Below are 20,989 nucleotides of genomic sequence, written 5' to 3'. Positions count from 1 at the left end.
TAATAAGCCTACGATGATGTATATCGTGTCGCTATTTGAAAATGGTCTTTTAAAAAAAAAAAAATCTTATCTTGAACTCTCCATTGTTGGAAAAGGACCCAGCATTTCACTGTTAGTTTACACCTGTTGTTATACGAAGCATGTGACAAATACAATTTGATTTGATTTTAGAGCGATAACATCACCTCTCTGGAGAAGTGTGTTGGTATGACCAAATCCAGGTACAAGGGTTGCCAACTGATGGCCTATTTATGACAGTCTGTTTCAGACCTTAGGGTTAGAGTTAGGTGGTGGACTGCTAAAAATAGCTTATATTTTCTGGATCCATTTGTGTATATACAATTTGACTGCTAAACACCGATCACCTGGCTTTAAATAAAATCTGAAAGACTTGTCCAGCACCTACATGCCACCCCGTTGGCCGTGAGACACCATGTTAGTGTACTTCACCACAGCTCTCAATGTTGCTATGCAGTTACAAAGCTAATACTAAAATGGTATGCAATTACAGGTTTATTACCTAATAGCAATGTAATATTATGTGTTACCATACGCTACAGCTATAGGTTTATGTTTTTCACTTAAAAAAAAATGTATTTCCCTACAGCCTAATTAAACAGTGGCTCAACCATTGCAACATAGGCCTACAGTAGGCTGTTAAGGTCAGTAGGGGTAATAATGAAGGGAAGCTAACCTGTAATTGGAAGCAAAACTATGTTGTCATGAAATTGAATACTTTGTAACTATATCACTTTACTCATGGAAAGTTTTTATTTTCATGTGATGTACATTTATTTTGAAGATGAGTTTTGTTTCCATCTCCCTTGAGTGCTCTCGGTTCCCAGTGAGGGCTTTACTTCCACCCGCCTGTTTTGATTGGACGAAGATTTCTTAACCTAGTCTAACCGTTCGCGCTGTTCTCTTGCACTGTCTGGATCTGGGAACGTGCGACAGATGAGAAACTGCTTCCATCTGGTATCGCAGGGAAAAGGGGGTGATTCTACTTAGCCGCCCTCGGCAAGACATCCTGTTTGCATTGCTACTAAGATCTGCAAGCTTCGTTACGTTTCACTAGAAAGCTGGAGAGGACGTGCGCTCCTAAGCGTCTACACCGGATTGATCGTTGGGGATGCTACGGTTTTAATCCTTCACTCATTCTCATTTTCTCATGATACTATACTCGCCCTAGGCGTCTAGTTCCACTGTCTTCTCAAACGGTCCACGGTATTTCTCTTATCCAGCGGAACTCACAAGAGGAGAGGCGCTTGGACCAGGAGTGATAACGCAAGGACCGGTCGAGTTGGATGTTCATAGCCATACAGAAGTGGTCATAGTCTGGAGCTGCTAATGGGACAAGCAGTGGACTGACAACATTGAGTCTTGTTTTACTTCAAGCAAGGTAAAGGATTTAGCCCATAGTTATTGTCCTGTCAATTTATTTTAGTACAGTTGTGTTGTGCAATTTCTGGAGTCATTTGAACTGGAAAATGTGATAGTCCTGCGATTGGACCGAAATTGCTTTTCCAAATGATAAAACCTATCTCTCAGAAGCGACATTTTTGATACATTTAATACGCAGTCTGAGTGGACTGTGTCCATTGTATGTCCAGCACTTTAAATGTAGTAAATTAGGGCTATAGGCGACTTATTTTGGGGGGATATTTTGATTGTCATCAGGACGGTAAACATAGCCTATATCGAATTATCTCTTGACGTTAATTTTTTCATATATCCTCTGTTTCTAATCGGAAGCCTGGCGGTCCAATTACATCTATTCACGGCTTGTTTGACACACGGGTTGGCTATACTACATATTTGAGCCCATCGATCCAGTTTCAGGTTTTTGTGACGAATATTCTACACGGTAACTTTCTCTGCAAGTGTAGGGTATACGGGGATACATTTCCTTGAAAGTGTTTGTCTTTAAATAGCTAATTGAACTGAATGGGATGAATAGCCAAATCATATGTATATTGTATTCATTGTAATGCGGACGATATTCCACTTTCTCTCCGTCCTGCATTCATAATATAATTTATTATATTATCTTTTAAAGTCAGTTTAATTTTCTTCAAATGTGTATGTTTTGTATTTGTTGCTATTTGATAGCTGTCGTTTGAATATTTTTGTTTAGCCTACTTCTGAGTCACAGTTTTATAGTGATAACAGGTTGGTGTATCATTTACAACTGAATACAAACTGAATGGGGCAAAACATATTTTCCCCCTTGTTGCGTCTCTAACCAAGGCGATATAGCCTAGTGTACATTTTTGTTGCATTGATCATGGACATCTTATTAGGCTAAACTACTCAACAATTCATGTGAAATGTGAATTTCAGAATTCACAGGCATTCTAACATGTTTTCAATAGGTTTTATTCATAGGGAGAAGGAAGCCTAAAGAAGACAGCGTGCGTAACTGGTTCATTGCATTGACTGTGTGTATTCACATAACCCTCAGTATTCATGTCCACAGCTCATGATTGCTGCTTGCGAGAAGAAAATAATCTCCCCCTCCCACCCGCTACTCCTCTATACCCCCACCGCACTGTTGCTCAGCGAAATGTCTCCTCTGCTTCCCTTCATGTGCTCTTGTGGGAACCATTCATATAATAATTTAACGTTCTCCTTATTGAACATGCTTTTACTGATATTATTGGTCTGTGTTATGCCCTAACAAGGTATTGAAATGAAATAATGCACATCAAAGGGTTTATCATTTAATCGATTGTATTTAATGGTGATTTTACCCCTCAAAATTAATTCCCAATGCTTAATTTGATGAAACAATAATTCATGAATTAAAAATGAAAGTGTAATAATGCTTGATGGTGAAATCTTTTCAGCAGCATAACCAGAAGTGAATGACACATCAGAGAAGGCTTAGCTCCAGTCACAACTGAGGCATTGGTGTGTGACATGACTGCTGAAAATAGTTGAGATATACATATATCAAAGAATTGCATAGATTGTTTCATCGCTTATTCCATAGCCTATTTCAAATTTACTCAAACGTTTTAAAATCAGTTTTGAACAACAACAACAAAAAACATTTCAGAATCATAGTTAACTGAAATATCAGTTTAGTTTCTGACTGACTGACCATACTTAAATAGTTGAATGACAAAACTGAATAGACCTCTATAACTACAGTTACAGGCAACAGTCTTGAAACCCCTCTGAGGAAGAAAATACATGTATTCAAGGAATCAATAGAGGGTGCTGTTGGTCTGTGGACAGCTGGCCCAGTTTGCTTACCTCGGGCACTAGTCTCTGAGGGACACTCGAAAAGATGGAGCGCCACCACCGGTGTTGCCCATGGTCCCAGGGGACGGAGAATTCAATCTAACAGAGGCTCTGGCTAATGCTGTGGCACTTTGTCAGGATTAACATCTTTCTAGTCAGTAGCTTCTGTTACCTTCGGTGTCACGTTACCACCTTGGAGTTCTGGGGAGGGGAGAAAAACGAGGACCCGGTTTCCTGCTCTGCTCCACGCTGTGCAATTCCAATTCCACATTACTGTGAGACGATAGAGGAAGAGGCTCCATCATTTTCAACGAATAAAGGCATTTGTTATTTTGACTGCCAGCTAGAGCTTTTCAAGGAGTTATTTTTCTACTTCGGAAAAAAAAAGGAAAGACGCCAAAGTGTGCCCTTTTTAAAATGTAGACTAAATGCACATCCGTCAGCTTAATAGAAATAAACAGCTCGCAGTTTGCTGATTTTGAGCTGAAAAAATATCTGAATATTGTCATCGATTTTGGAAGTAAAGCAAGACGTTCTTGTTTGGCCATGTGTCCTTAGGTATGGATTCTAATCGTAAGGTACTCTACAAATGACTTGACATAACAATATTACAACTTTTAAACACACAGTACCTGGATAATTATTAGTGGATGCCACCTAGGCCTTGGTCCTCCTGGGGGCGCATGGCAGCCTAGTTAAGGCATCAAGTTATCTGAATATGTGACACTTCTTCTTAACCGTGCTTACATGTCACTGTTTGATAGTATGCTAAAATGGGACGTCTGTGTCTCTCCATCAGCAGCTAATAGGGTGAGAGATTGGATTGAATCATTATCCTCATGTCGTGGGACAAATGGTGGGGTACCATTTCACAATCCAAGACAGTAGATATTCCGTGTCTACTGCTTGGTTAGCACTAGGCTTCTTTTCATTCTCTGTGCATCTCTATTGTTTACATGTCATTCAGGTCATGTGACAGACATTAAGGTCAGGCGAGGTGGTTTTTAGGCAGTCCCGTGACATGCCCACACCATCTATCTCACAAGCAATGGGACATGAAAGGAAGGTATTACGGCATTGCTGGTTGAACCTTAGCCTTGGACTTTTCTTCAGACGGATATTTACAGTGACTTTGAGGACGAATGAAGATAGTAATAGTCAGGTAGTAGAATAACCAGCAAGTCTCATTTAATGAAGCATTCTGGACAGAAATAATCTTGATTAGTGGTGTTTGAATCTATTTTCATTCACTAATTGCGGCATTGATAGTGGGTGGACAATTATAGAGATTTAATGAATAGTTAGAGAATTATGCAGTACTAATATTGCTTGACACTGATGAAAGTATGACCATGGCTCAGTTTATTCAAAGCTGTTCTTATTGTTGCACTCTACTTATTGATGGGTAAATCACTATGTGGGTGCACAGAACACTGTCACTTACCCTCAAGAGCATCATCGATAATGATTCCATGTTCCAGCAATTTAAACACAAGTCATTTCAACTTATGTACATACTTGCTGAATAAGACAATCATAACACATGTAGGAATGTCCAAGTAAAATACATGCTTATTCTTCAGTCTGAAAACAACAGGAACACTTGGGCTGGTAGACTTGACCCTGAGTGTGTTAAGATACTACAAGACCAGAACACCATGTTCCTTCCATGCCACCTATAGTGTACAACGTTGTAATCTGAAAGGACTCTTCGTTGAAGGCCATATGAAGTGTTTATTTTCTCTCTTCACCCATAAGTGCAAGGCCATGTGTGAGTCAATGTCTATTTCAAAAGGTGTCAACATTGAGGCCATGTAGTCCCCCTTCTCCTTGGGCTACCTTTTCAAGACAGTAACTTGCGCAGAATAACGTTTTGCTTTCTGACATGGTATTTGAATGTAATGCTTCTGATTAACATACTTTAGGGGTTCTAATACTCTCTAGAGCTTGTGTATAGAAGGGTAGCTTTGAGAAGGGAATATGTCAGCATCTTATTGCTGGTGATCAACTCTGAAGCTGTGCACAAGCTGTGTATATGATACTGTATGAGCATCAGTGTCTATGTGAGTGTGGATATGCGGACACATGCTCAAACTGTGTCCATATGCGTGTCAAAAGCACAAGCTTAACATACTGACGGCCAACATGCCAAATGCTGCATGAAGCTTAACTGATTATGGGGTTGATTTAGGTAGGGCCTCATTTACACTACCAGCGTTGCAGTCTGAATTATCCACTCATTAAAACAGACCTCTCAGGAACATTCTAATGCCTTTATCAACCTTTCTTCCACTGTTTCCTGGAGGGGACATGTTGGCTGAACTGGATTTGATGTCTGGCAGCAGCATGCATAGTCTTTCTCTGATGTCAAATTCACACTTTGATCAAATTACGCATTACCCCATTGCTTTTCTTTAAGCTTGGTGCTTGTCGTGATGTTCTAACAAATTTCCCCTCGTAACTTTTGTGTGTATACATTTTTGGATCACATGCACTTGGGAAAAAAGGGTCGAAGTCACACAAAGTTAAACAATTCCATAACTTTTGAGAATGGCAAGTTGTGCACTGCACATTTGCTCTGAGTACATTTTGTGAACTGGAAAGATTTTTTGTCATGAGAGGGTTTGGCTGAATTTCACCCTGACTTTCAAAAAACGAATAACAGACTCTCCGATTACATTCACATTCTAGTCATTTAGAAGACTCTTTTATCCAGAGAGACTTACAGTTAGCACATTCATCTTACGATAGCTAGGTGAGGATATGATAGATATAGTATAGATATAGACATACAGTAGTGAAGACAGTATCTATCTATAACATCCTAGCGGTTGGCAGGCTAAGGCTACTAACGTATAACTCCCATTGCAATCAGCGTATCCTCCACAACATATCAGCATTCTTTTAACATTCTTTGGAGCTGCATCTATCTATCTTCCCTCTTTCATGTAAGGACCCACTGAATGTGAATTTCTGGCAGGCTCTTTGTTGCATAAGAATGAGTGTGCTCATGGAGATACTGTAATGGGATATACAGTGCTTTCGGAAACTATTCAGACCCTTTGACTTTTTACACATTTTGTTACGTTACAGACTTATTCTAAAATGAATCTACACACAATACCCCATAACGAAAAAGCAAAAACAGGTTTTTAAAAAATATAATTAAATATTCAGACCCTTTACTCAGCACTTTGTTGAAGCACCTTTGGCAGTGATTACAGCCTCGAGTCTTCTTGGGTATGACGCTACAAGCTTGGCACACCTGTATTTGGGGAGTTTCTCCCATTCTTCTCTGCAGATCCTCTCAAGCTCTATCAGGTTGGATGGGGAGTGTCGCTGCACAGCTGTTTTCAGGTCTATCCAGAGATGTTCGATCAGATTCAAGTCTATGTTCTGGCTGGGCCACTCAAGGAAATTCAGAGACTTGTCCCGAAGCCACTCCTGCATTGTCTTGGCTGTGTGCTTGGCATTCAATCCAAATAGTTCAATCTTGGTTTCATCAGACCAGACAATCTTGTTTATCATGGTCTGAGAGTTCTTTAGGTGCCATTTAGCAAACTCCAAGCAGGCTGTCATGTGCCTTTTACTGAGGAGTGGCTTCCGTCTGGCCACTTTACCATCAAGGCCTGATTGGTGTAGTGCTGCAGAGATTGGTGTAGTGTAGTGCTGCAGAGTCCTCCCATCTCCACAGAGGACCTCTGGAGCTCAATCAGAGTGACCATCGGGTTCTTGGTCACCTCCCTGACCAAGGCTCTTCTCCCCCGATTACTCAGTTTTGGAGGGTGGCCAGCTCTAGGAAGAGTATTGGTGGTTCCAAACTTCTTCCATTTAAGAATGATTGAGGCCACTGTGTTCTTGGGGACCTTCGATGCTGCAGACATGTTTTGTACTTTTCCCCAGATCTGTGCCTCAACCCAATCCTGTCTCAGAGCTCTACGTACAATTCCTTCAACCTCATGGCTTGGTATTTGCTCTTACATGCACTGTCAACTGTGGGACCTTATATAGACAGGTCTTTCCAAATCATGTCCAATCAATTGCATGTACAATAGGTGGACTCCAATCAAGTTGTAGAAACATATCAAGGATGATCAATGGAAACAGGATGCACCTGAGCTCAATTTCGAGTCTCATAGCAAAAGGTCTGAATACTTGTGTAAATAAGGTAATTCTGTATTCTAATTTTTTTATGTGCATAAAAATCAAAGTTTTCACTTTGTCATTTTGGGGTATTGTGTGCAGATTGATTAGGAAAAAATGTAATTTAATTTAATTTAGAACAAGGCTGTACCATAACAAAATGTGGAAAAAGGAGGGAGTCTGAATACTTTCCGAATGCACTGTATGTACATCTGTACCACAGCTGAAGTCCCTACAGCTATTTTTTGTCTTTCAAGAAACAAACAATAGACAGTGACAATATTCTCTTATATAAACTCAGCAAAAAAATAATTGTCCTCTCACTGTGTCAACTGTGTTTATTTTCAGCAAACTCAACATTTGTAAATATTTGTATGAACATAACAAGATTCAACAACTGATTCAACAAGTTCCACAGACATGTGACTAACAGAAATAAAATACTGTGTCCCTTAACCAAGGGGGGTGGGGGGGGGGGGGGGAGTCAAAATAAAAAGTAACAGTCAGTATCTGGTGTGGCCACCAGCTGCATTAAGAACTGTAGTACATCTCCTCCTCATTGACTGCACCAGATTTGCCAGTTCTTGCTGTGAGATGTTACCCCACTCTTCCACCAAGGCACCTGCAAGTTCCCGGACATTTCTGGGGGGGAATGGCCCCTTCCCTCACGCATCGATCCAACAGGTCCCAGGCGTGCTCAATGGGATTGAGATTCGGGCTCTTCGTTGGCCATGGCAGAACACTGACATTCTTGACTTGCAGGAAATCACGCACAGAACGAGCAGTATGGCTGCTCGTTCTGCAGGAAGGATTCCACATGAGGGAGGAGGATGTCTTCCCTGTAACGCACAACGTTGAGATTGCCTGCAATGACAACAAGCTCAGTCCGATGATGCTGTGACACAGCGCCCCAGACCATGACCAGACCCTCCACCTCCAAATCGATCCTGCTCCAGAGTACAGACCTCGGTGTAATGCTTATTCCTTTGACGATGAACGCGAATCCAACCATCACCCCTGGTGAGACAAAACCATGACTCGTCAGTGAAGAACACTTTTTGCCAGTTCTGTCTGGTCCAGCGACGGTGGGTTTGTGCCCATAAGCGACGTTGTTGCCTGTGATGTCTGGTGAGGACCTGCCTTACAACAGGCCTACAAGCTTACAGTCCAGCCTCTCTCAGCCTATTGTGGACAGGCTGAGCACTGATGTAGGGACTGTGCGTTCCTGGTGTAACTCGGGCAGTTGTTGTTGCCATCCTGTATCTGTCTCGCAGGTGTGATGTTCAGATGTACCGATCCTGTGCAGGTGTTGTCACACATGGTCTGCCACTGCGAGGGCGATCAGCTGTCTGTCCTGTCTCCCTGTAGCGCTGTCTTAGGCATCTCACAGTACGGACATTGCAATTTATTGACCTGGCCACATCTGCAGTCCTCATGCCTCCTTGCAGCATGCCTAAGGCACGTTCAAGCAGATGAGCAGGGACCCTGGGCAAACTGGATGCAGTCTATCACAGTGCCATCCGTTTTGTCACCAAAGCCCCATATACTACCCACCATTGTGACCTGTACGCTCTCGTTGGTTGGCCCTCGCTTCATACTCGTCGTCAAACCCACTGGCTTCAGGTTATCTACAAGTCTCTGCTAGGTAAAGCCCCGCCTTAACTCAGCTCACTGGTCACCATAGCAGCACCCACTCGTAGCACGTGCCCCAGCAGGTATATCTCACTGGTCACCCCCAAAGCCAATTCCTCCTTTGGTCGTCTTTCCTTCCAGTTCTCTGTTGCCCATGACTGGAACAAATTGCAAAAATCTCTGAAGCTGGAGACTCACATCTCCCTCACTAGCTTTAAACACCAGCTGTCAGAGCAGCTCACACTGCACCTGTACATAGTCCATCTGTAAACAGCCCATCTATCTAACTACCTCATCCCCATACTGGTATTTGTTTATTTAATTATTTTGCTCCTTTGCACCCCAGTATCTCTACCTGCACATTCATCTTCAGCCGATCTACCATTCCAGTGTTTAATTGCTATATTGTAATTACTTCGCCACCATGGCCTATTTATTTCCTTAACTTACCTCATTTGCACTCATTGTATATAGACTTTTTGTTTTCTTTTGTTCTACTGTATTATTGACTGTATGTTTTGTTTATTCCATGTGTAACTCTGTGTTGTTGTATGTGTCGAATTGCTACGCTTTATCTTGGCCAGGTCGCAGTTGCAAATGAGAACTTGTTCTCAACTAGCCTACCTGGTTAAATAAAGGTTAAATAAATAAATAAATAAATATATTTATTTTTGTGTATTTCAGAGTCAGTAGAAAGGTCTCTTTAGTGTCCTAAGTTTCCATAACTGTGACCTTAATTGTCTACCATCTGTCAGCTGTTAGCGTCTTAACGACCGTTCCACAGGTGCATGTTCATTATTAGTTTATGGTTCATTGAACAAGCATGGGAAACAGTGACCCTTTACAATGAAGATCTGTGAAGTTATTTGGATTATCTTTGAAAGACAGGGTCCTGAAAAATGATGTTTCTTTTTTTTGCTTATTTTACTCTGCTTGCATACCACCGCTAGTCCTTGAATAAAAATTCAAATATATGAATGTATGCAATAAGTCCTGTATTGTCTGTGCAAACTTGATTCCTAAATTAGATTTTTCATGGCATAATCGAAAGAAACTGCTTTGATAAGCGCTATGGCCAAGCTGACCTTTAAAAATAAAACACAGTCCATAAGGGATTTGGCTTCAATATACTGTATGTATGGTAATATGGCTGAGTTCTCTCCCAGGCCTTAGGAGACCTTCTTAGCCCTACTTTCCTGAGAGGTGAATATCTTTTCCATTTCAAAGACGAAAAAAGTTTATATGCTGTTTGTTGGGTATTGTCTTTGTTTGTTTTTCACGGACAACTGACAGTCACTGCATGGTGCTTTTCTTCACTGTTGCTCCAAGGCATTAGCAGATGTGTTATGAGTATTTCTGATAGGACTTTGCACTTGACATCTAATGCCATTGTACTGTAGGTTCAATAAGCAAGGGCACTGAGGGGAGCGATGGAAGGGGCACATAAATTAGCTTGCTGAACAAAAGCAATTAGCTTGCTTTTGACCTTTTTAATAAGATACTGTTACTCAGAGGATTATGATCTCGGTTTACTATGGAAATGCTTACGGCTAAACATATACAGAAAACACTGTTGCGTTGACCTAAGACCGAAGTATAAATGCAGACCCCTGGTTGAAAACAATAATCTTAAGCATCTCGGAGGTGCACCTTGTAATCAACCTCAACATTTACTTTCCTTTTTAGCCCTGTAAGGGGTGGAGGAGGAATTGATTAGCTATGACAGGCTCCATTACACCCACTCTACATCTGCAATAACCCTATTTGCTGGTTGCCCACACACCAACCCAGTCAACAACAGAAAGCACCTAAACATAAAGAGGACAAGGGGAAAGCGTTTCTGTTTAAAGGAACCACTAAGATGGAATACACAGGCACTAAATGTGCAGCCCATCCTCCCCCTTGCTCTAATGCTAAGATAACATCTTTTTGATTTATAAATCACCTGTAGTCTGCAATCAGAGTGCTAAGTGCACTAGGTTCATTCATTATTTGCTGGCATATGGTGATACATTTGCATAATCAGCTAATGCTTACTCTAGCTCTCTTCCTTTTATCATTTGCTGTGCCTATTGGCAGTGTGAGATTCAGGGCAATTCAACTTCTCAGTGATGTGCACTCTTCGTTAAATAGTCTAATTATACGTCTTAGACAATCCTGAAAGAAAGAATGAAAGCGAACTGAGAATCACAACCTGCTTGTTGTTAAATTTTCTGTTGATGTGTAGCTATTTGAAAGTTGTGTCTGTAGATATGAAAAGAGCCCATGTTAATCACGGATGCATATTCCATCTTTGAATGTGTATCAGTTGCTTCAGCAGCCTGTGAAATTAGCTGAATTTAGCAAAGTAACAGAAAATGGCAGGTGGAAATAACAGTGTTTCACAGTGTCTGGTTCTTTTGCATCCGTTTGTATCTATTTTGGAATGAGATGCAAAGAGCAAACTACTTGCTGGCTTATATTTGGACAAGTACTCCCATACATTCTTATTTTCATTGACAGCCTAGGTACAGTGGGTTAACTGCCTTGTTCAGGGGCAGAATGACAGATTTTTACCTTGTTAGCTCAGAGATCTGAACTTGCAACCTTTCACTTACTAGTCCAACACTCGATCCACTAGGCTACGCTGCCACAATAAAATATATGAAATTGATTGGAAGCTTGATAGATCAAGACTGTAAGCGGCAACATATTTCAATAGGCCTTTTCATTTTCGCTGTCCTTATTTTCTGCATTGTGCCAGTTTATTAGGTACATCCATCGTACTAGGTCGGACCCCCCTTTGCCTCCAGAACAGGCATTCTACAAGGTGTCGCAAACGATCCGTAGGGATGTTGGTCCATGCTGACGTGATGGCATCACACAGTTGCTGCAGATTGGATGGCGGTACATTCATGGTGCGAACAGCCCATTCGATCTCATCCCAAAGATGCTCTACTGGGTTGAGGTCTGGGTCCTGCGCTGGCCACTCAAGTAAACTGAACTCACTGTCTTGTTCCAGGCTATGTTTTTCCACTCCTCAATTGTCCAGTGTTGGTGATCGCGTGCCCACTGGAGCCGCTTCTTCTTGTTTTAAAGCTGATAGGAGTGGAACCCGGTGTGGTCGTCTGCTGAAATTGTCCGTCTGTGACGAGGTCCTACGAGTTGTGCGTTCCGAGATGCCCTTCTGCACACCACTGTTGTACTGCTCTGTTATTTGTCTGTTTGTAGCCCGCTTGCGTGATTCTTTCCATTATTCTTCGACCTCTGTCATCAACAAGCTGTTTTCGCCCGCAGGACTGCCGCTTATTGGATGTTTTTTGTTTGTCGCACCATTCTCTGTAATCCCTAGACACTGTCTTGCATGAATGCTCAGGAGGGCGGTTGTTTCTAAAATACTGGATCCTTACGCACCTGGCACCGACAATCATACCATGCTCAAAGTCACTTAGGTCACTTGTTGTCCCCATTCTAATTTTCAATTGAACAGTAACTGAATGCCTCGATGCCTGTCTGCCTGCTTGATAAAGCAAGCCATGGCCACGTGACTCACTGTCTGTAGGAGTGATCCGTATTTGTGAACGGGATGATGTGTCTAATAAACTCTCCGGTGAGTGTATATTGTGGAGATGCTGCTTGTAATAAAGTGAAGGCCAAGAGCTGTGTCCGGCCTCTTCCCCACTCAGAGTAGGACTGTAAATGTCACACTGTCTGTAATAAAGGATTGTGAAACTTATCCCATTGTATCTCAGGCTGCCTGGCTCTACTTAGTGTTGTCCACCTGCTACCTCACTACCTCTACCTTTCTGCAAACTTCAGTCAGAATTCTAGGGATTTCTTTATAACTGCTACTTTAAAACTTTTCTTCTGAGAATAATTTTAAGTATTGAGATTATATTGTAGCTAATTGAAAGCGGTTTGGCAATCTTTCCATGGCCTTTGTTTCTTGGGGGTTTTACAGCAGGACAGAAATGGTTACTACATGGGTTAAGTGGCTGACGTGGGTGGCCCAGAGATAGGTACCCATTAAAGGGATACTTGGGGATTTTGGCCCTCTACTTCCCCAGAGTCCTGGATAGCATTTTTATGTCTCTGCATCCAGTATGAAGGAAGTTAGAGGTAGTTTCACGAGCCAATGCTAACTAGCCTTAGTACAATGACTGGAAATCTATGGTCTCTACTAGCATGCTTGGAGTTACCCTAGACTTCCATTCATTGCGCTAACACTTGTTAGAAACTTTCTTCATATTGCACACAGAAACATAAAATGGCATCCATGAGTTCATCTTACTCTGGGGAAGTACAGTACCTGTCAAAAAATTTGGACATACCTACTCATTCAAGGGCTTTTCTTTATTTGTACTATTTTCTATATTGTAGAAAAGTAGTGAAGTCATCAAAACTATGAAATGACACATATGTAATCACGTAGTAACCAAAAAAGTGTTAAACAAATCTAATTATATTTTAGATTGTAGATTCTTCAAAGAAGCCACCCTATGCCTTCATGACTGCTTTGCACACTCTTGGCATTCTCTCAACTAGCTTCACCTGGAATGCTTTTCCAACAGTCTTGAAGGAGTTCCCACATACGCTGAGCACATGTTGGCTGCTTTTCCTGCTTTTTCTTCACTCTTAATCTCAGGCCTCCCTTCCTCTCTGAGCTCAGCCGCAGCCCTATCAGCCTGTTCTGTCTGAGCTGAGGCTTCTTCACTTGGTATTATCCCTCATCAGTCTGTTAGCACCCTGCCAGTCAGCCAGGCTCCCCTCTCAGCACCTTTAACAAAAAAATACTGGATTTAATGTGTCTGTGTGATGTAGGCCTGTCTTCCTTGGGGAATCCAAGATCACTTTGAGATAGGCCAAACACAAGCTACACTAGACCAGGTGTCATCTTATCAGTCACAGCTGGAGGACAGTAAGACAAAACAGAGCCCTAAGGCCTCCATGCTATAACTGGGATATATGTGGTCTTAAAAGCTTTGGCAATGTATACTAATACTGTCAATCCTACCGTTAGACAATTCCATGGAGAGGGAATAATCAGGGTCTGCTCCCAGTTGTTTCAATCCTTTGGTCACCCTCTTCCTCAGAAGGGGTCATAAGGTTTAAATTAAAGTTTAAACAAGTTTAAATAAAATGCTCCAACCAGAGGCCAATTAGGAATTGTCTGGAGAATGTAATATCGTTTTATTGATAGAAAAAAACGATTAAGTCAACCTATATTTCACAGGAGAGGGAGTTGGCGAGACAAAGGTTTTTGAATTCATCGGGAAGTTAGCACACATGTAAGGGGAAGTGCAGTCAGCACATACTGTAGAAGCTGTTAGGGCATCATACGCCTTAACATACTGGGGTGAAACAAGGAGACCAGATGCTGCACTCATAGTCTGTTGACTCATTGAAAACCTTTATGTGGTCTTTGGCATTCACAGCTTTGTTCCAGCGATCTTCCGAGCTTCAGAATTACCCATGGAAGGAAATATGTCTCATATGAATTATGAAACAAAAATACCCCCCGCGGATCATCATCAGTAGTTTGTTTACTTCTTGTGGAAGAGGGATGCAGGCTATGTACTGTGGTATAATGTGGTCTTTGCTTCCATCCTGGATGCATTAAAATTGTATAGGTATGCAAATTATTTTCTCCCATTTCTCATTTTAGATTTTATTTGTCATTATAATAAGAAATGGAGTGTCATTGATTACATTTGTTTCTTTCATTTTGCACATCTAAAGTTCTAATTTCCTCCAGGGGAAATTGTATGGGAATCAATAGGTTAGGGGGAGAGGCTGTATTCATGTGAATCCCATTGTGATGGTACATCTGGTGGCCCACTCAAATGGTTTCTCTGCTTTTGACGTGCAGATTCTAACCACACAAACCAGTCAAACTCAGTGACACACAAATGCTAGAGAAAAACCTTACCACCACATATTTTCAAACTGATGCATGGCACTTTTTAATCAACTTTTCTTTACTCAGTCATGTGGTCATGAAGACGGTTGTATTTCTTTTTTAACCATTAAGAACAGTGAATCTTTGAATAATTTATTTAGTTCTGCTTCTAGTATTTTTGCTAATGGGGAATTATTTGGTCACAAAGGCATACATTTGTAAATGAGACTGATAAACTTTTGGTGCAGAGTTTTGTCTGACACAGGAATTCTCTTGTCCACTGTTTAGGTTGTCAAGTGTTTAGGGAAGGCAGGATGTGTACCGGGGCCCTTTCATACAGGCGACTCAGATGCTGGGATATTCAGTCCTGCCTCTTTTCACAGTGCCCTAATCTCTTTATCAGCTCGCAACAATGAAGGATTGAGCCCCCCCCCCCCCTCTCTTCTCCTGAGCCAGACCCCTTGATTCAGGACACTGGAAAGGGGAATAGTCAATACTGACCACACTCTTCCCCTGGACAGCAGCAGACTCAGCACTGTCTGTAAGAGTTTGAAGTATGTTGTCACTTTCCATTTGACTCCATGGGTAATATGGCAGACAATGCTAAAACCAAAATAGGGAAAAAAGAGAGAGAAAAGAAAGAAAAAAGTTTGCATCTATTATGTGTTGTTCGCTTGGGTTGTTTCAAACTGTCAGGGTAGCTTTGCATCAGTGCACCCATTCACCACTCTGGAATTGGCACCTATTAGACCCCACCAGCTCCTCCACTGTGTCTGCAGGGAAGCCATTTTGATTTCTGTCCCAGAGCTGTTTGTCAGCCTCCAATGAGATGGCTTTTCCGTGACTGGAAACCCCTCTGGGTCATTTCTCATTCTGTGTTTTTGGAAAGTGCATTAAAGTATTTTAGGCCTCACTGATTGGTATGAGGCCAAGTTTCAGCTAATTTCCTACCTCTGTTTTAACTCCCTCATATCTAGGGATTTCTTTATAACTGTTACTTTAAAACTTTTCTTCTGAGAATAATTTAAAGGCTTGAGATTATATTGTAGGTAATTGAAGCAGTTTGATAATCTTTCCATGGCCTTTGTTTCTTGGGATGAGTTTTACAGCAGGGCAGAAATTGTTACTACATGGGTTAAGTGGCTGACATTGTGGGTGGCCCAGGGGTAGGTACCCATTAAAGGGATACTTTGGTATTTTGGCCGTCTACTTCCCCAGAGTCAGATGAACTCCTGGATACCAGTTACCAGTTTTATGTCTCTGCATCCAGTATGAAGGAAGTTAGAGGAAGTTTCACGTGCCAATGCTAACAAGCATTAGCACAATGACTGGACATCTATGGTCTCTACTAGCATGCTAGCAGTTACCATAGAATTCCAGTCATTGTGCTAACACTAGTTAGCAACTTCCTTCAAACTGCATGCAGAAACATAAAACATAAGCAACGTTTGGACACACCTACTCATTCAAGGGTCTTTCTTTATTTTTCCTATTTTCTACATTGTAGAATAATAGTGAAGACATCAAAACAATGAAATAACAGATAGTAACCAACAACAAATTTTAACCAATCAAAATATATAGCCACCCTTTGCCTTGTTGATAGCTTTGCACTCTCTTGGCATTCTCTCAACCAGCTTCACCTGGAATGCTTTTCCAACAGTCTTGAATGAGTCCCCACATATGCTGAGCACTTGTTGGCCTATTTACCTTCACTCTGCGGTCCAACTTTTCCAAACCATTCCAATTGGGTTGAGGTCGGGTGATTGTGGAGGCCAGGTCATCTGATGCAGCACTCCATCACTCCCATTCTTGGTCAAATAGCCCTTACACAGCCTGTGTGTGTTGGGTCATTATCTTGTTGTAAAACAAATGATAGTCCCACTAAGCGCAAACCAGATGGGATGGCATATTGCTGCAGAATGTTGTGGTAGCCATGCTGGTTAATTTTGCCTTGAATTGTAAATAAATCACTGACAGTGTCACCAGAAAAGCACCCCCACACCACCACGCGTCCTCCTCCATGCTTCACAGTGGGAACCACACATGCAGAGATCATCCGTTCACCTACTCAGCGTCTCACAAAGACACGGCTGTTGGAACCAAAAATCTCAAATTTGGACTCATCAGACTAAGGACATATTAAGGACATTGCTTGTGTTTCTTGGCGCAAACATGTCTCTTCTTCTTATTGGTGACCTTTAGTAGTGGTTTCTTTGTAGCAGTTTGACCATGAAGGCCTGATTCACCCAGTCTCCTCTGAAAAGTTGATGTTGAGATGTGTCGGTTACTTGAACTCTGTGAAGCATTTTCTGGGGCTGTAATTTCTGAGGCTGGTAACACTAATGAACTTATCCTCTGCAGCAGAGGTAATTCTGGTTCTTTTTTTCATGTGGCGGTCCTCATGAGAGCCGGTTTCATCATAGCGCTTGATGGTTTTTTAAGTTTTCCGTATTGACTTACCATGTTTTAAAGTAATGATGGACTGTCGTTTCTCTTTGCTTATTTGAGCTGTTCTTGCAATAATATGGACTTGGTATTTTACCTAATAGGGCTGTCTTCTGTATACCACCCTTACCTTGTCACAACACAACCGATTGGCTTAAACACATTAAGAAGGAAATAAATTCCACAAGTAAATTTTTTGTTGTTGTTGTTGAATTCTACCCCTTTTTTCTCCCCAATTAGCTACTATCTTGTCTCATCGATACAACTATGGTGTACGGGCTCGGGAGAGACTAAGGTTGAAAGTCATGTGTCCTCCGATACACAACCCAAGCCAAGCCGCACTGCTTCTTAACACAGCGCACAGCCAGCCACACCAATGTGTCGGAGGAAACACCATGCACCTGGCAACCTTGGTTAGTGTGCACTGTGCCCGGCCCACCGCGATGAGACAAGGATATCACTACCAGCCAAACCCTCTCTAACCGGGACGACGCTAGGCCAATTGTGCGTCGCCCCACGGACCTCCCGGGTCACGGCCGGGAGGTTGCCTGGGCGCGAACCCATAGTCTCTGTTGGCGCTGCAGTACAGCACCCTTAACCACTTAACCTTAACCCGGGAGGCCCACAAATGAACTTTTAACAAGGCACACCTGTTAGTGTGCAAAGTTAGTTAGTGTGTTATTTCATAGTTTTGATGTCTTCACTATTATTCTACAATGTAGAAAATAGTAAAAATAAAGAAAAACCCTGGAATGAGTACATGTGTCCAAACTTTTGACCGGTACTGTAGATAAAGGGCTTCATTGACAAAATCCTGAAATATCCCTTTAAGGAAATCATTTTTTCTCCCTTTATAATTGAGGCAGTTGAGCATGAGCAGCACAACCAGTGAAGGACCAGGAATGTCATGGCCTGCTCAATGGAAACGGCTGTGGGCTGAAAGATGCCTGTCACTCCCGCAAGGACATTGGGGCTGTAAACTCCACGAGGGCTGTCATTAACATGACACTCAGATGGGTGTAGTAAACGAGGGCCTGATCGTAATGGAGGGCAGGAGTGGGAGATGGGAAGACATGTCTCCTGCTGTGCCTTCTACCAGAACACCAGGCCCCTTACCATACCATAACCCTGTCACCCCCGACACTCCCACCAATACACACAAGAGAGCAAACAATCCCCAGCTTCTATTTTCTGTCATGTAAAATGGTAGTCTTTTCATCTGCTGCCCAAAAGGCTCGTTCACGTTAGTACTTAGCCATCCCTTCCCAGCAATCAAACCATTCGCCTTTTATTTATTTTACACTGGGAGGAAACCTACTTTACTTTTGAAGGCCAGATGCATTATTGCAGGCCTGACAGCTGCTTCCATTTGAACTACTCTCCTTAGTTACAGCAGAGCGCTGGTTTATTCAATGGCTTCCTAGGTGATGCCTATACGATACACTGTAAACTTAAGATTTCATCTTAGGCAAAGCGTGGCTCCTTTGAAGAATCTAAAATCTAAAATCTATTTTGATTTTTTAAAATACTTTTTTAGTTACTACATGATTCCATATGTGTTATTTCCTAGTTTTTATGTCTTCACTATTATTCTACAATGTAGAAAATAGTAAAAACCGAGAAATTCCCTTGAATGAGCAAGTGTGTCCAAACTTTTGACTGGTACTGTATGTTACAGCACTTTGGTTTCACGGATGAATACTGTATGTTGAAATGGAACTCAATGATCTGTTTCTGTCTTCTGTCCTTTTTCAATAGGATAGATTGGCTATATTGGCTACGGTATATGTCTAATTTGATAGTCTGCCTATAACCAGCCTGATTAGGCCTATAACTCCATTCCTATTCTATTCATAGTTTAGAGAAATTAATTGAATAGGAAACAAGCTATTATCAGGCTGATTAATACTATGCTGTCTGTTGAATTTGGAAAAATCCACCCGCACTTGGTCCCGCCCCACCTACTCAGCCAGTCAGGAGCTGCAACTGCGTTGTGGCTGTGGCACACTGCATACTTTTTACTAAAACAGTACGTGCTAAAAAAGTATGCGACAATGAGTACATGGTATGCAGTTTAAGTATGTAGTACGCTAGTATGGATATTCAGACGCAGCCAGTGTCTGCTGTTGTTTCGAGAGAGGTGCAGCAGCCTTGGTCTCAGCACATCCACCTGAATAAAGCATTTCAAAAACAATTTGCCAACGTGGCTTTGAAGAAGGAGGCGCTTGCATGCCTCACAGTTAGATTTGTGTATGGCGGAAACGCTGACGTTATTTGTTCCCTCGTCCTTGGTGCCTTGATCTGTCAGACACTACTTGATAAAAAAATGTAAAGGCTCACCTGTTAGGCCCATAAATATGGCAGGTGTATAGTAGCTCATACTGATGGCTGTATATTTTTTAAATCCTTGAAAAGTGTGGGTGTAAATGATCAGGGGTTATGCTGAGGTGGGCATACAGATTGACTTATTTTTCCCATTCACAAGCCACTAAACAGTACAGCACTTGCACTACCACCTGCACTTAATATGAGCAATTACATGCCTGACTAGAATGTGAGATCTTAGTTTTGGGGATTTAGTTGAGTCTCTTGGGTGTTTGTATGGGTTGATAAGTGGCCCTGTGATACTGTGTGTCACATTAGGGACTGAAGCTGGAGCTGCACTTGGCATTAAAGACAGGCAGATGTGGCCATTTATCACCAGCCTTCGCTCTGCAAGCAAAGCAGCACCTGGGGGCCTCTGCAGGAGGGAGACAAACTGAGGTAAAGGAAGAAAGAGAGATGGAGGAAGAGGGAGAGAGAGAGATCGAGGGTCAGACAGGAATGTGCATGTCTGCCGAAGCCATTAGAAAGTGAATCTGCTCGGCCTCGACTGAGATTTCTGAATGGATTTGCACAGATATGACATTGATACTAAATTGACTTCATTTTTTTCTCCTGCACCTTTCAATTCTGTCTGGCAGGCTATTAACAGGCGTTTTCAAAAGAGCCAATGTAAAAATGCAGCTACTTCATCTTATTCTAACTTAGCTGATACACAAGCATACATGCATCCAGAGAGACTTGCTGGGTTCAGTTGGTATCTGGGTTTTGCGAGCCCCTGCTTTGATAATGTGTCAAATAAAGTTGACCAGTGCCGCTCATCGCCCATTTTCCCCAAGCGTCAGTGTTCAGAATGCAGCAAACATAGCCGGTCAACCCCCTTAACTCATCTTATTCTGAAATGGCTTTTCAATTACAAAGTGGAGCTGCAAGGGAAAGGAACTTGACAAAACCTATGACATAAACCATTTATAGTGCAGCTCCATCATACCGCCCAATGTCAAATCAGCCTGGATAGTTAATTTAGAAGAATTTAAAAAAAAGTATAATCGCACATGGTTTCAGGGAAACAATAACAGATTATGACTGGCCAGTGGCAGTTCTCGAAGTTGAGGGTTTGACTTGAAAAAACTAAGATTGAGAAGAAAAAAATAAATAAATGGAAAGTTTAGTCACTGTGGGAGTATGGTTGAGACTGGGACTTTCCAGTATTGCTAGGCAGACAGAGCATAATGTGTGTGTGTGTGTGTGTGTGTGTGTGGACCTGTTTAACTATTAGTAAACAAACAAAAATTGTTTAGGGTTAGGTTTAGGGTTAAG

General features: G+C 41.9%; 1 protein-coding gene across 2 annotated transcripts in view; it reads left to right on the top strand.

Annotated features, from left to right (window-relative positions):
• Window positions 1-914: 914 nt before the first annotated feature.
• Window positions 915-20,989, top strand: part of LOC110526276 (cadherin-11) — a 67,567-nt gene continuing 47,492 nt past the window's right edge. The window contains exons 1-2 of one of the 2 annotated variants that reach the window (XM_021607096.2): window positions 915-1,137; window positions 1,242-1,399. The gene's annotated coding sequence lies outside the window, so the exon portion shown is untranslated. Of the gene's footprint in view, window positions 1,400-20,989 lie in introns of both variants that reach the window. The other variant, XM_036980628.1, reaches the window with a different exon arrangement.

Source organism: Oncorhynchus mykiss, chromosome 6 (assembly GCF_013265735.2).
Source record: "Oncorhynchus mykiss isolate Arlee chromosome 6, USDA_OmykA_1.1, whole genome shotgun sequence".
NCBI lineage: Eukaryota > Metazoa > Chordata > Actinopteri > Salmoniformes > Salmonidae > Oncorhynchus > Oncorhynchus mykiss.
Note: the sequence above shows the minus strand (reverse complement) of the source record. Positions and strands in the feature narration are given on the sequence as shown.